Here is a 14,041-nt window from a genome sequence, read left to right as displayed (position 1 = left end):
GATATGAGATCAAAGACAAAAATCAATTGCATTTCTCAATACCAGCAATGAATAAAAAAAGCAACTTAAAAAAATACATTATGTTCAACATAAACAAAAATTATAAAGTACTCAGGAATAAGTGGGGCAAAAGTAGGTTTATAGTTGTGAGTATTCAAAACTCAGAGTTTATTCTTAAATTATTATTAATAATTGTATTATTTTTCATATGAACAACTTTTGACCTGCCCTGTTTGTGAAATGTCTGCATGGGGAAAATTGTAAAACATGATTGAAAATAATTTTAAAATACATAAATACACAAATACTACCATATCCAGGATTTTAAAAATCAACATTGCTAAGATGTTAGTTTTCTCTAGATTATATGAGAGTTTCAGGATAAATCCAATCAAACTCTCCAAAGGGGTTTTTGAAGAACTGATGAGCTTATGATAATATTTGAATAGAAGAGCAAGAGGTCAAGAAGAGTCAGGTTACTCCTGATGAATGATAATAAGGTTAAGAGAATTGCCTACTAGCTACCAGATCTGTTAAACTAAGCTAATTAAAAGAGTGTGGTAACGGCTCAAGGGTAAAAATTGATCAGTGGAATAACCAGCCTAGAAATAAACCTCCTAATGGAAATAAAATATATAACCAAAATGGTGTCTTATAAATATAACACTAATAATTATTTATGTATAGAGGGGAAAAATAGAATGCTTTCTCATACACAAACATTACTTTTGAATAAATGAAATATATTAGAAAAAGAAAAACTTCACAAGTAGGAGAGAACATTTTTAAAGAATATCTTTATGATTTCAGGGTAGAAAAATGTTTCTTAGGCAAAATACAAAAAGGATTAGCTAGATGAGAAAAGTTTGATGAATTCAGCTGTAGACATAAGCTCCTTTAACTGCAATTGCAAAATCCTTAGAGCCATAAAATCCGAAAGTTTATTTTCGTACACAAACTCATTTGATGGCAAAAACAGACATGAGCCTATTCATAGTGATTTTTTGTAACAGATGTGAATATTCACCCATTTTTGCTTTGGATATTTTAATGAGTTTGACTATAGAATTCTCCCTAAACTCTGTTAGGAGTGTTGATGATACACATGCTCTATATAATTTTTCTGAAAACAAAAATCCCTCTCTTAAAAACAAGGGATTGTCACCCTGAACATTAACATTTAGAATAAGAAACATATACTTCAGAATATTAGTTACTCCTGGGTAGTGATATGGAGGAAAGAGATGGGGTGTGAAAGAACCTCACAGTTGCTCCGAATGTGATCTAGGGACAGGTAATACTCAAGTCAGGGGGGTGTGGGGTCATCCATAATTTAATTTGCTTTATAATTTTTATATGTGTTCCACATATTTAGTGTTCCGTATAGTAAATAATACATTTAAAATATGGGTTAAGGATGATTTTATTCTTCCCTCCATTTTCATTTTTTTAAATGGATAATTTTCCTCCTCAAGGAATCATTTCATGCCTCACGAAGAAGTCCTAAGTTACTTTTTAAAAAGTTGTCCTAGAACAACTCTCGCCGCTGTGCACCAGAGTTCTCATTGAGGATGTCAGCTGTTCTCACTCCTAAGTTTTGAAGTGGTTGGTGTTTAATAGACGGGTTGTCTTCAAGTTATAAAACAACTTGAATTGGACGTAACAGAAATGAAAACATTCCTCTTCTTCACTCATAAGGTTCTGATTTATTTCTCCTCCCTCCTCTCCCTCCTCCCCCTCCTTCTCCTCTTCCTCCTCCTCTCTCTTCCCTACCCCCAACTCTTTTGGATGGAGACAGATTCCTCATCCCATGGCTAGCAACCCCCCCCACCACCACAGCTCCTTCTTCCAAAAGATGGGGATATTCTCCAAGGAAAGTAGCGTAGCTTCCTCTTCCAGGGAAAGCTGACTCGTCCTTAACTCTCAACAACCAGTATCATTCCCTCTCCTGCAAAGGAAGGAGCGAGTCCAGAGCAGATGCCCTTGAACTTACTTACAGACTTTTTGTAGAGAATAAAGTATGATTAATATGATATCTAACACTTCGTCCAGTTTGTTCTTCAAAAGGGTCAACTTTTTAAAAATAATTTGTATTAACCCGCTTTGTTGAAAATACAGCTAAATATTTTGTTTCTTTTTAAAAATTAACAAACTGAATGGTAAAAATAAAATAGAAATGAATATTAAATATCATGAAAGAACAATTAAGTTGTTTTCAACCTACTAATCACCAGCTAATAAATTCTCTACTCTGAAAAGTTTTGTGTATTTTATTTACATGCACATGATTTTGCATTACTCGTGTATGCCTCTGTGGAGTTCTTCCATTTTTACTTCTCAGAATTGCATAAGATCTTTGGAATATTTTAAAGGTCACATTAGGAAAGTTCCATACTCTCCAAGTTCAAATCCCAGTGGCTTTATTTACAAAACCATTGGAACTTGGTCAAGTTACATAATATTTTTTTGAGGTTTTCTCATTTGTAAAATAGAATATCATAAAAAGCTTTTTTCCCCATTGTATTGAGAATTAAATGGGCTAACCCATATGAAGTACTACACCAAGAAATATGTACTTGGTATGTAACTAGGTCCTCAATATTTCTTAGCTACTATTATTATTTCTCTATAATTTCAGCACTTAACAATGCTTTATCTCATTCCAAAATGGCACACTCTTCATTTGTTGTTGAAATAGGGTTCATGGAAGAGTTTTGCAATAGGAAATTCAGGCCTATTTTTTTTAAGTCTCGGTTATAAAATACCCAGTGGGAAAAAACCAGTGAGCAAATGTTACTATTAAAATTTCTTTATTGATTTATCACTTCAGTTATTAGCAATTGCTTTGATCTTTGTCCATATGGTTTTGAAAATAGTTAAGTTGATATATAGGATCATAGGTACAAACAGAAATAACGTATTTTATTCTGGCCTGGTAAGGGAGGTGAAGTTCTGCTTCTTTTAAACAGGGCAGCTTCAATATTGGCTACTTTTTATTAGTTGAGCTTCTGAGAGGTTTTCCTTTGAATGATTGGTATCTCAGCAACTAAAACAATGAAAAAAACTTGAAAATTGCACACCTAGTCCACACATCTCATTTGAGGGATGAGAAACCTGAGGAGCTGAGAGGTGACGTGGATTGTTGGCTGGAGCAGATGTGCGGTCTCTAGAAAACAGAACAAAAAACAACTAAAAATTATTTGTGGGTATTTTTTTGTTGTTGTTCCTTACCCTGAATAGGTATGAAATTCCAAGCTTTCAGCCTTTAGTTTTAGTGTTTCTGTGACTGACAAAGTAGCGGAAAGATCCTGGTTTTTAATGAAATTGTTTTTCTCTATGTGATAATATTTAATACTTATGTTGTAAGTTCTGTCTCTGTGTAAATTATTTTGCTTAATGTTTGAACAACCCTCCACGTGGTGTTTTTTTAAGTTCTAATTTACAGTGAGGAATACGAAGTTTAGGATGATCCAGTCTGACGAGCTGCAAAATATATGCTTTTCTTCAGCCCTGTTCTAAGAGAAAGACTACATAGATCTTACCATCTATGTCTTAGTAATGAAATTATAACTTGAATCTTCTGATGGTTTATTAATTATAACCCCAAAGTATTAGGATACATTGAATACAAAAGCATACATTGGGGCATAAGTAATTGAAAAGTATAATGTAAGATACAAAATACTTCACTCACTGGAGTGATTAGTGATGGATATTTAGGTACTATCCTGTCCTCGTAGGAAAAGCTCTTTTCAGTACTCCTCACACCCCATTATGAAAGCTATTGCTTATTCCACCCCACTTCCTAGGGTACCACCAGCCAAATGCCAAGTTAACTGGATGACTTCAGGAGGGCTTTGGTAAAAGGCTCCTTTACGGGATAAAGTTTCTAACACTTGCCATCCCATCAGTGATTTTTTCTCTCCCTGGAAACCAGTGAAATTAACGAATGGTAATGTCATCGATGGCTCTAGAATTAGTCGCACTCGAATTATTGTGCATATTTCCCAGAAGATACATTTTACATCGTGTAACAAATGAACCATTTAATTCTTAAGTTTTTCCAGTGAGAATTTCCTCTCTCAAGTTATAGCTTTCTGTTAAATGCTGTTATTAGAGAAAAGAGGAACCTGGCTATTGCATCCATCCCATAAAAGATAATAGAATTGTGAAGTTAACAGGGTGATTTATTTCTGACAGAGGAAAGGTTATAAAATTAGATCAGAATCCCAACCATTTTGAAGCAGTCAGAAGGTGCAGGCAAAATACATTATTTGCGACCCCCTATCCCCGCAACGGAACCGGGGCAAAGGAGTTAAGATCTATTCACACTTTTATCATCTTGAACGACTGGTGATGTGAAAAGTCCTAACTCCTTTCCTCATCACTACTAAGTGACCATCACTCCCACACCTCCCGCATCCTCTATGATCTCCCAGCATCTATCTTCTTTTGTACAAGTATAACTTCATTTTTAAAAGTTTACTTGACTATGCATCAAAGTTAACATGTCCCTGTTATATTTCAGTAGCACTTCCATTAAAAACAAAAGGAAACACGTTTCTATTACAAACGGGTAATGAATGGTCAGTGGCACCTGGAGAGAATGCGCAGTATAAATGATCTACCGACCATCTGACATACGTCCAGAGTGAGGAGGCAACCCAGCCCTGAAGCTCTGGAGCAGGGGTACAGTGTTTTGTGTCAGACCTTCTAAAGAAGGAACTAATAACTCGTGCAGATAACACTGCCAATAAGGCTATGGAATATAAAGAACTCAGAATGCCTGTTCCAGAATCGTGTCTTGGGATTTCCCTCAATTCCCTGAAATCTCTTCTGAGTCTCCTCTCTGTTCAAAATACCTAAAGTCCCCATGCTGTGCCCATTGCACAAACTTTGTTTGATTTGAAAGTGAGTCCCTCCATCCTCTTAGGATGAAATTATAGTCAGTGAAATGGCTTCTCCATAGCTGTAGTATGTTTATTAATCAATTAACCTGATAGTGTAGGGGAGGAAAAATAATTTTTCTTCCACCTTCCTAAATTATTCTGGCTGAACCGATAATCAGATCAACGTGCACTAATAATCAAATCAACATGAACCAGATTAATAGGAGAAAATAACCAAATTTATTACAGAGGTACATATGGAGGTTCCAGTAGAATATGGGAATCTGAGGACAAATGGGGCAGCTGAGGCTACTGTGTCACCCTGAGCTAAGGAGACAGGGAAGGAATGTGGTTGAAACTTCAAAGGGCGGGAAGGCAGTTCACATAGAGATGGAAAAGCAAATATCTGGAGAATAACTGTTTGTTCAGCCACCTTTGAGAGTGGCACACAGAGAGGACTTTGCTTAAAGGTCTTTGCCAAGGTCCCCCCTGTCTATCACACACTAGTTCCTATTAAACTACAGTTATCTGTGATTCGATGGCTCCCTTCCTGCAAAAGCTCCCCTGTCTAAATTCTCTTAGGAAGTTAGGGAGGAGGTCATAGATTTTTCCTGAGTCTTTTGCTTTGTGAAATAACCAGCTTAAAGTAACCAATATTCCCCAGAGGCATATTTTGGGGTGGCAAACTCTGCTCCTGCTCACCAGTTATGTATAAAGGCTATTAGGAGCAAGTATATAACAGGTGATGGTAGTTTTGTATTAATACTAACTTTTGCGGGTCTTTAGGAGATGGTTAATTTTTCTACAAATCAAATGTCTGTGTGTTTACTCTTGAATACTCTTCATATTGGGAAAGATAAACATAGTTTCAGTTCTGAAAGTTCAGATAAAAATAGCTTATTCTAGAGATTTTCAAAAGGTTGTCAAACTCAATTTCCTCTCAGGAACACTGCCATAACTCCATCAGTATTTAAACAAGGAGCGGATTAAAAAATAAAGCAGCCGAGAGATTTGAAAATCTTTTTGTTAAGCATGCAATTGCTGCTACATTTGGCATGCCGAGAGGGAAATTGCCACTCAGGAACACGGCAGGGCAGTTTATCTGCTTTATTCATTCTAAGCACTGGAATCATAACTACAATGATGATTGAAATCAGGTGCTTGAATTTCATCTACCATAAGATCCAAGGGTTCTTCTATCATGAACTTCATCAAGAGAACTAAATGAGATTGGCTGAACTAGCACTGAACAATGAGCTTTGTACAAGTGGTACACATATAATGTGCAGCATCCTGACAGACAATAAACAGTGGAACTGATAGTGACTTCCAGTCACTTCTCAATAAATATTCATCAAGTTATAGCCAGATAAGGCCAGGGGACATATTGTCCTCATTTCATCTTTTTTTCTAATTTATCTACTGTTTCTCTCCTACTCACATGCCTCAGCGACCTATACCAGGCAGTGGAATTGTACTTCCACGGACAGGCACCTGTTTTGCCTGCTATTGCACTCACAGCGGCCAGCGCAGCATCTGGTACTTGCTGAGGTAGTAGTGATGGGCAAATCTGAGTGGGTAAAGTTGCTCTGTCTTTTCCTCAACTCAGGCCTGACTGTTTTCCCAGAGGTATATTCCCATTGCTACATCCTTGGAGCCCTCTCAGGTTACACTGCATGTTTCTTAGCTGATTCTGAGACTTGCTGGGTTGGTGAAAAGATTTTCAGAAGCTAATGTTTCCTGTCTATTTAAAGGTAACACTATTTAGCAATGATACTGTCATGGCCCCATGGATTGAGTGCTGGACTGTGGAACAAAGAGTCATTGGTTCGATTTGCAGGCTTGGGTTTTGGGCTTCGGGCCAGGTCCCCAGGAGGGGATACAGGAGAGGCAAACACACCATCGATGTTTCTCTCTTTCTACCTCCCTTCCTCTATCTAAAAATAAAAGAAATTAAAAAAATCTTTAAAATACAAAAAATAATACTGTGTATTGAAGAAAGTTTTGAAAATATAACAAAACATATTGAAGAAAATAAATACCCCCCATGACTGCACTGCCCACCAATAAACACTATTTTGGGAATTTTCTCTTTTTGGTATCTTATGTGCTCATACATTATAATGCACCTTAAACTTGGCTAATATCATAATTATAATTCTAATACTTGATTTTTTAATTTTAAATTATATGATATTTTCCTAGGCTGCTAAATGTTCTTCAGATCAGTGGCTTTTATAATAAGTGGCTTTGGGACGAGGTGGCCAAGTGGTTAAGGCAATGGACTGCTAGAATAAGTGGCTTTGGCATTATATTTATTTTATCATATGCACTTTCACAATTATTTTAACCATTTTCCATTCGTTCCAATTGTTTTTCCTTGTTATTTTTAAACTATAATCTCTGTGCTTTTACTTCTGTGTTCTTCCTACAATGCTTTGTTAGGATAAATTCCAGAAATGGAAATTTTGAGTTAAAGCATAAGAATATTTTAAAGTCTCTAGAAGCATACTGCCTTACTTCTTCCCAGAAAGAAGTACCAATTTCCACTGGTTAGAGGCTTTTCTTTTTTTCATGTGAAGATGAACTGGTAGTTAGAATTGAACATGAAAAAGGACTCACCACAGCACCAATGCAGTGGAGCTCAGGACGCAGTGCACCCCTCTCGCAGGCCGCCTCCATCCGTAGCAGCCTCGGGGTGAGCTGGTTCACCACTTCATACCCATTGTTACGTAGGCTTTACCTAGTTTTCTTTTTAAATTAAAGATCTTCCCTATGCATTTCTGCTAGAAATGGCTGCCTCTAAGACTAGAATGTTATAGCTTCAGCATTTTGCATTTTTTGGGCTGCTTGAGACTTACTGCTCTACCAAAGTGCACAAGGCTGGATAATCAAATTTAGACATAGGGTCATGGTTAAATGACCAGAATCAACATTTGTGCCTCAAAAGCTATTGGGACTGTAATCTACTGTGTGTGCTTAGAGAAAGTACGCATTTACCCTTTTGGAATGTCAACCAATATAATGTGCTAAATAGACTAAAACAGACCATACCCATCAATAACAGAGTGAAGTAGCAGTGACAACTGGCAAAGTTTAAATTCATGCAATATGAATTTGCAAATATGTTAGATAAACAATTAAAGCTGGGAGTCCCACGCCACATCATAAGGACAAATAGTGGTGAGTTGTTTCAAGCTTATTATTATTGACAGAATAATAGATGAAATTATGTCATGCATGGATTTTCATGAAATTGTCCATCAGGATGGAGAAACAACCTGTCCAGAGCCAGTTTAGGCCCATCGTCTCTCAAGGCTGTTGGTATGTATCTCAGTACAGTTTGAGTAGATGACATGGAATCAATCACAGTAAAATTAACTTTTATATTTCTAATGAAAGAGTAATATTTTTCTTTCTTCCCTGTACTTATCTTCTCACCTGGTAGTGTTTCTCAGATGGGGAAGTGTAGAGAGAGGAAATGCCTGCTTCTGAGGCAAGGGCTAGAATCGCAGTGCATGGAGTCTCCAGCATATTGGTTCATAAAATAATTCTCTGGGCTAGAACAATGCTGCACTGGAGTTAGGAGAGTTTCAGTCCTCTTCAGGCAGTTCACTGATTCAACCAATATTTGCTAAGTGCTTGATATTTACTTAGCCATTGTCCTCTTAAGTTCAGGAATAAAACAAAGAGCAGAAAACATATCTGTCCTTGCCCGTGTGTGACGTGTCATCTAACAGGAGGAAAGAGACATTAATCACCTAATTTCAAAAAATAAACTTATAAAATGTAACTGTGAAGGGGGCAACATAGAGAAATAACAGAGGAACCTAACCAGCTGGGAAGGTCAGGAAAGACTTCCCTGAGAAAGTGATGCTTGCAATTACATTGAGAGATGTATAGACATAACTAGGCCAGGAGAAGGTAGGTGTGGCTCAAAGGTAGAGAAACTGTGTGTTCAATGGTGGTGCTCAGCCTGAAGGGCTGCAACAAGGTCAGTATGATGGGAAAGAAACAAATAATGGGCATATAATATGAAATGCAAATAAATAAGTGGGAGCTAGACCATACATGGCCTCCTAGGTAATGTTATATATTTTCATCTTAATTTTAAGAGTTACTGGGAAACACTGAAGAATTCAAGCAGGGGAGTAATACTGTCAATTTTTTTAATTTGTAAAGTTACTCTAGGGTTACCGCAGAGAACAAATTAGGAGGAGTTCTTAATTAACTACAGTGGTAGTGGGTTGACAGAGAACATGGGCAATGTTGAGGGACATTTAGGACATAATACAAATAGAAATTGATGAGAATTGGGAATACAGTGTGAAGAAAAAGTGAAGTGTCAATAAAAACATGTAGGTTTCTGGTTTGAGCAGTTGCTGGATGGTGGTGCCACATTCAGGAATTAAAAAAATGAAAATGACAAGGCTTGGGGGGATATTTTATTTTTTTGGTTTTGAACATTTGTCAAAATGTTTTTGAAATGCCCTGAATAAGATATGTAGATAGCTGAATATAATACTCTGAGCTGAGAAGAAAATTTTTAGCTGGAAGTACAAGTTCTCTAGTCACATGGGTATTGGGTATTGAAGCCATGGATGCAAATGATGTTAGCAGAATGAAATTCTAAGCGAATGAAAAGACAATGAGGCATCGGCCTAATCTGCTATATTCAGAATGTCATCTTTCTCCTCTGGGTAAATAGATAAGGAAGCTTTTTGAGTTTCATTCCCAAGCTTTCTTCTCTTATCATCTATAAAAAGATAAAAACATTTCATGAAGGAGAGAGTGGTTAATGGTGATATATTGTATTGAAGAATCAAATAAGATGAAATTGTTAGTTGGGTTAAACATTATTATGAACATTTGTAACTTTAGTGAGAGCCATTTCAGGGAGTTTGTTTGGCCAGAAGATAGGTTGAATTAGGCTTAGGAGTAAAGAAATGAAACAGACAAAAAGTTCAGAGAACTTGAAAAGTATCACTGAAGGAAAAGAGAGGTGGAAGCAATAGTTGGAGAGGAATCAGAACAGATGAGGATTTTTCATTTTTAATGGCAGAAACTTAGACTGTCTGAAACTCAATGGAAAGTTCCATTGAAAGGGAGAGATGTTGAATACACAGGAGAGAGGAAAGATAATCAATAGCATAAGGTGTTTTTTTTAAAAATCAATTAGGAAAGTACTGAGTCTAAAGCACAGTTGGTAGAGAATTTAGATTTAGCTAAGAAAAGAGATAGATTTTTAATTTTCTCAAGAAAGAAGAAAGCTACGTGGTTGAAAATATGGATGGATGTTTGATATCTAAGAAGTGAGGTAAATCCTTTCTGATGGTATGTATCCATGTTCTTTGTAAAGTTCCTACATCTTTATGAAAAAAGGGAATTGCTGAGTTTGAGAGATGAGGAGAGTGGTTTGAGGAGAATGGAAAACTTCTGACAATCCCTGAAGGGAGTGTAAGTACGAACAAGGGAAGCCAGAGGCCGCTGATAAGATTACTAGGCAGTGCTGGAGATGTCATTGGAGGCCGGTGATTGTGGGTTTACAATGGAGCCAATCTGGCCTATTGTGTGATTTTTCTCATATAGCATTCAGCTGCTAAAAGGCAGGCATCACAAAAGCTTGGAGTCACACATATTCAGGGTCAGGGTTTCCTTAGAGGAGAGTAATGAATAAAGCAGAAAGCCAATGAAATTTATAACATTGTCAAGAGTATTATTGAGACAATGGAGCATGTATTCTAAATGGACTCAGAAGGGAAATTAAGAAGAAAGAGAGAGATACATTGGGAGGAAATGGGGAGAGCGTTAGATTGAAGATTATGATGAAGTCAAGGAGTTGTTGTAACAGAAGTAATTTAAAAAATGAAGCCGAGAAGAGAAGAGTTAGGATCAAAGAATATAAATATATGGGAATTATTGTTTTGGACATAGAAAAGTCCGGGCAAGATCATGCTCATTGGTGATGCAGAAATTAAAGAACTGAGAGGCCAAAGCATTGGGCCAGCTGATCCAACAGCAACACAGAAGGATGGTATCTTGGGAAAACAAATTCTCCAGTGATCTGCAGACAGTGATCCTGACTTCAGAAGATGGAACCATTTAAAAGATGGAGAGTTGGCCCTGGCTGGCGTAGCTCAGTGGATTGAGCGCGGGCCTGCGAACCAGAGTATCGCGGTTCGATTCCCAGTCAGGGCACATGCCTGGGTTGCAGGCCAGTTCCCAGCAGGGGATGCATGAGAGGCAACCACACATTGATGTTTCTCTCCCACTCTTTCTCCTTCCCTTCCCCTCTCTCGAAAAATAAATAAAGAAAATATTTAAAAAAAAAGATGGAGAGTTGGATGCAATTGAATGATGTAATCTTCAGAGTCTTCCCTTCTTTCCCCTCCCCTCTTGTTCTCTTTCTTCCCATCTCCTCCCATTATCTTTTTTCCTTTCCAAGAGAATGAGGTAATAATGATCTAAAAGTAGCAATAAAGAGCAAGAGAACATCAGTCCTATTTCCTAGATTGAGGATATGCGAGGTGTGAGAAAATAATGTGATGGTACCCCTTGAAAGAATTTGAGAACTTTCTAAGAGAAGAGCCAGGCTGCAGGTACAGCAAAAGGTGGATAGAAAATTCAGAGAAGAGGCCACAGATATAGAGAAATTGGTGAAGCCTGAGAAAATAATTTGACAGGGTCCATTAGAAGTGTATGGAAAGGTGGAGTAATAGAAAGAGGTGACATTGGGGCAAAGGAATGCACTGTCATGGAGATTATGATGTGGCAGAGGATTAAGAGCGGAAGTCTTATATGTTGGGAATTTATTTAAAAGATACTAGTTTGAAGAAAACCTGAGATGAAGGTGAGTTCTGGGCCTAGTGGCCAAGGAGTTTGCTTTTTTCCCCACAATGGGAGGGTCACAGGTCGTAGTAGGACCAGAAGTCACGTTCCATAGGCTTTTGTTAACTGATGACTGACTCAGCTTCAAATTTCAAACACAGGCACAGGATTCAAGATTCATCTTCATTCCTTTGTAGAAATTCCTTCCTATTAATTAGGGTGATTCTTTCCATATGATGTTCTTCAAAAGCTTTTGATTTTTATGGAATTCGGCAAATCTTTATTCTGGCTTGTTCTCATTTTTTAGTGAGTATGCACATGCATGTCTTCTGACTCCACTTTTGTCTTTGCTAAATATTTAGTAGGATCCAGTTGACTGGCCTGGGCTTTCATTAGCTATACCTCTGGTGGGGTGTTCAAAATATGAATGTCGCCCACTCATGTGTGCTGGAACTATGAAGATCTGTTGTGTGTGTGAAACCAATACCGAAGCTAATTTAAAGACCATGTGGTAATAATGAAAGTTACAATTAAAAGCTGAGGAGGAATGATTAAGTTAAACAAGGAATGATAAAGAGGCCAAATGAATAAAGGGGAGTTTGGAGTTAGCCAGGGTAATCATGCATCTGTTTTTCTTTCTTTATTTTTTCTTTCACACATAGTTGAGGCACAAATCACTACAACCTGACAGGATACTGGCTTGGTTCATGGTGTAGAACCTTCCCAGATGGCTCAGTGCACTCATTTCCTGCTTAGAGAGGTCTGGGGTTACCCTGCAGTTTTAATGCTGTCTTATTGCAATGTATTATATCACTGTTATTTCTTCTAAAAGTTTTGAATTATCTAATAGTATCTTCTGTCACTGCTATATACATAAAAATACAGAGTGGGGCATAAATAGGATCACAGTTATGACTATGCAAAACAGTTTATTCTTGTATTATTATTCATTAATTATTGTATTATTTTACATATGAGCAACTTTAAACCTACTTTTTCCCTACCCTGTATATTATATATATGTAGAAATATGTCCACAATACATTGTTGAATGAAAAGAGTGGATTATCAAATTGGTGTATGATACCATTTAGGTAAAATAGTGTGTGTGTGTGTGTGTGTGTGTGTGTGTGTGAGAGAGAGAGAGAGGTATGGGAATGTACGGGAATGCATGCCAAACCATTTACAGTGGTTATTGATCACAAGGTGTGAGGATGTGGAATTTAACTTTCTGCTGTGATTTTTTGTCTTTTGTATCAATCAGATAATAGTGTATAATAAAATATTTACAAAATGCTATGTATTTATATGCATACATGGCACTTTTTAGGATAAGAGAACCATATTTGAGACTGGGATCGCTGATGCAGTTTCTGTGACTTTGCATCATACTTTTGACAAAAGGACAAAGGTTTTGTTTTGCCGGTATAGTTGACACATACATACACACATGTTCACACATATTTACATAATCATCTTTGAGTCATGCTCTTTTCTGAGAGTCTGGAGCAAAATAACATTTTGAGCCTGAAAGACATGTCAGTTCATGCACTTTTTTATGTGAAAGTATATTATGCCACATATTAATTGGTAAACTCTGAACCGACTTAAAAGATAAATTGTGAGACTGACATACTTAAAGACCTCTTAACAATGGGGACAAATAAGTAAAAAATATTGAATATAAAAATTTGATAATTGGGAAGAGAAAGGCAAAGAGTTCCAGGAATTAAAGAAAGTTAAAGTAATTAAAATCTTTTCCATACTAATGATTATTAAGTAAGGGACCTTGAAACCTTTATTTAGAGAACAGTTATACAGTAGCCTGCTACGGATACAGCAAGGAGGAGCAAAGGACAGGAGCATCTACCTAAGTTTGGGAACAAGGTAGGGCTCAGAGAAGACTTAAAGGAACAGGGACCCTGGAGGTGAACTTGAAGGATGGACAGGAGTTCACCAGGCAGAAGTTTCCAGTATAAACAAGTGGAACAAATGGGGTTGTTTATACAGTTTGGAAGCTTTCAGTCAGTGAAGAGTACTAAGTGGTACATAATAAACAGATGAGCCTTAGGGGGGTTAGAATGAGCAGTGAACTCCACCAATGTTAACCACCATGGCTTTGATTGGGTGTGAGGTTTTCTTTATCGTTGGTGTACTACTGAAGCCATGCCTTTGGTTTACGTGGAACTGTGCATTTTCCCTTTATTGCATGTGTACATAGAATTGTACTTGCTAGCATCCATAGTGACTACCTGGTGATTACACTCAACAAGAATCCCTGAACAGCTAAATCCAACTGAAGTATATTCTGTAAGTGGTGTTCA

The sequence above is a fragment of the Artibeus jamaicensis genome, unplaced genomic scaffold (assembly GCF_021234435.1).
Source record: "Artibeus jamaicensis isolate MK-2021 breed Jamaican fruit bat unplaced genomic scaffold, CSHL_Jam_final contig_923, whole genome shotgun sequence".
Classification (NCBI taxonomy): domain Eukaryota; kingdom Metazoa; phylum Chordata; class Mammalia; order Chiroptera; family Phyllostomidae; genus Artibeus; species Artibeus jamaicensis.
This window is presented reverse-complemented; position numbering follows the sequence as displayed.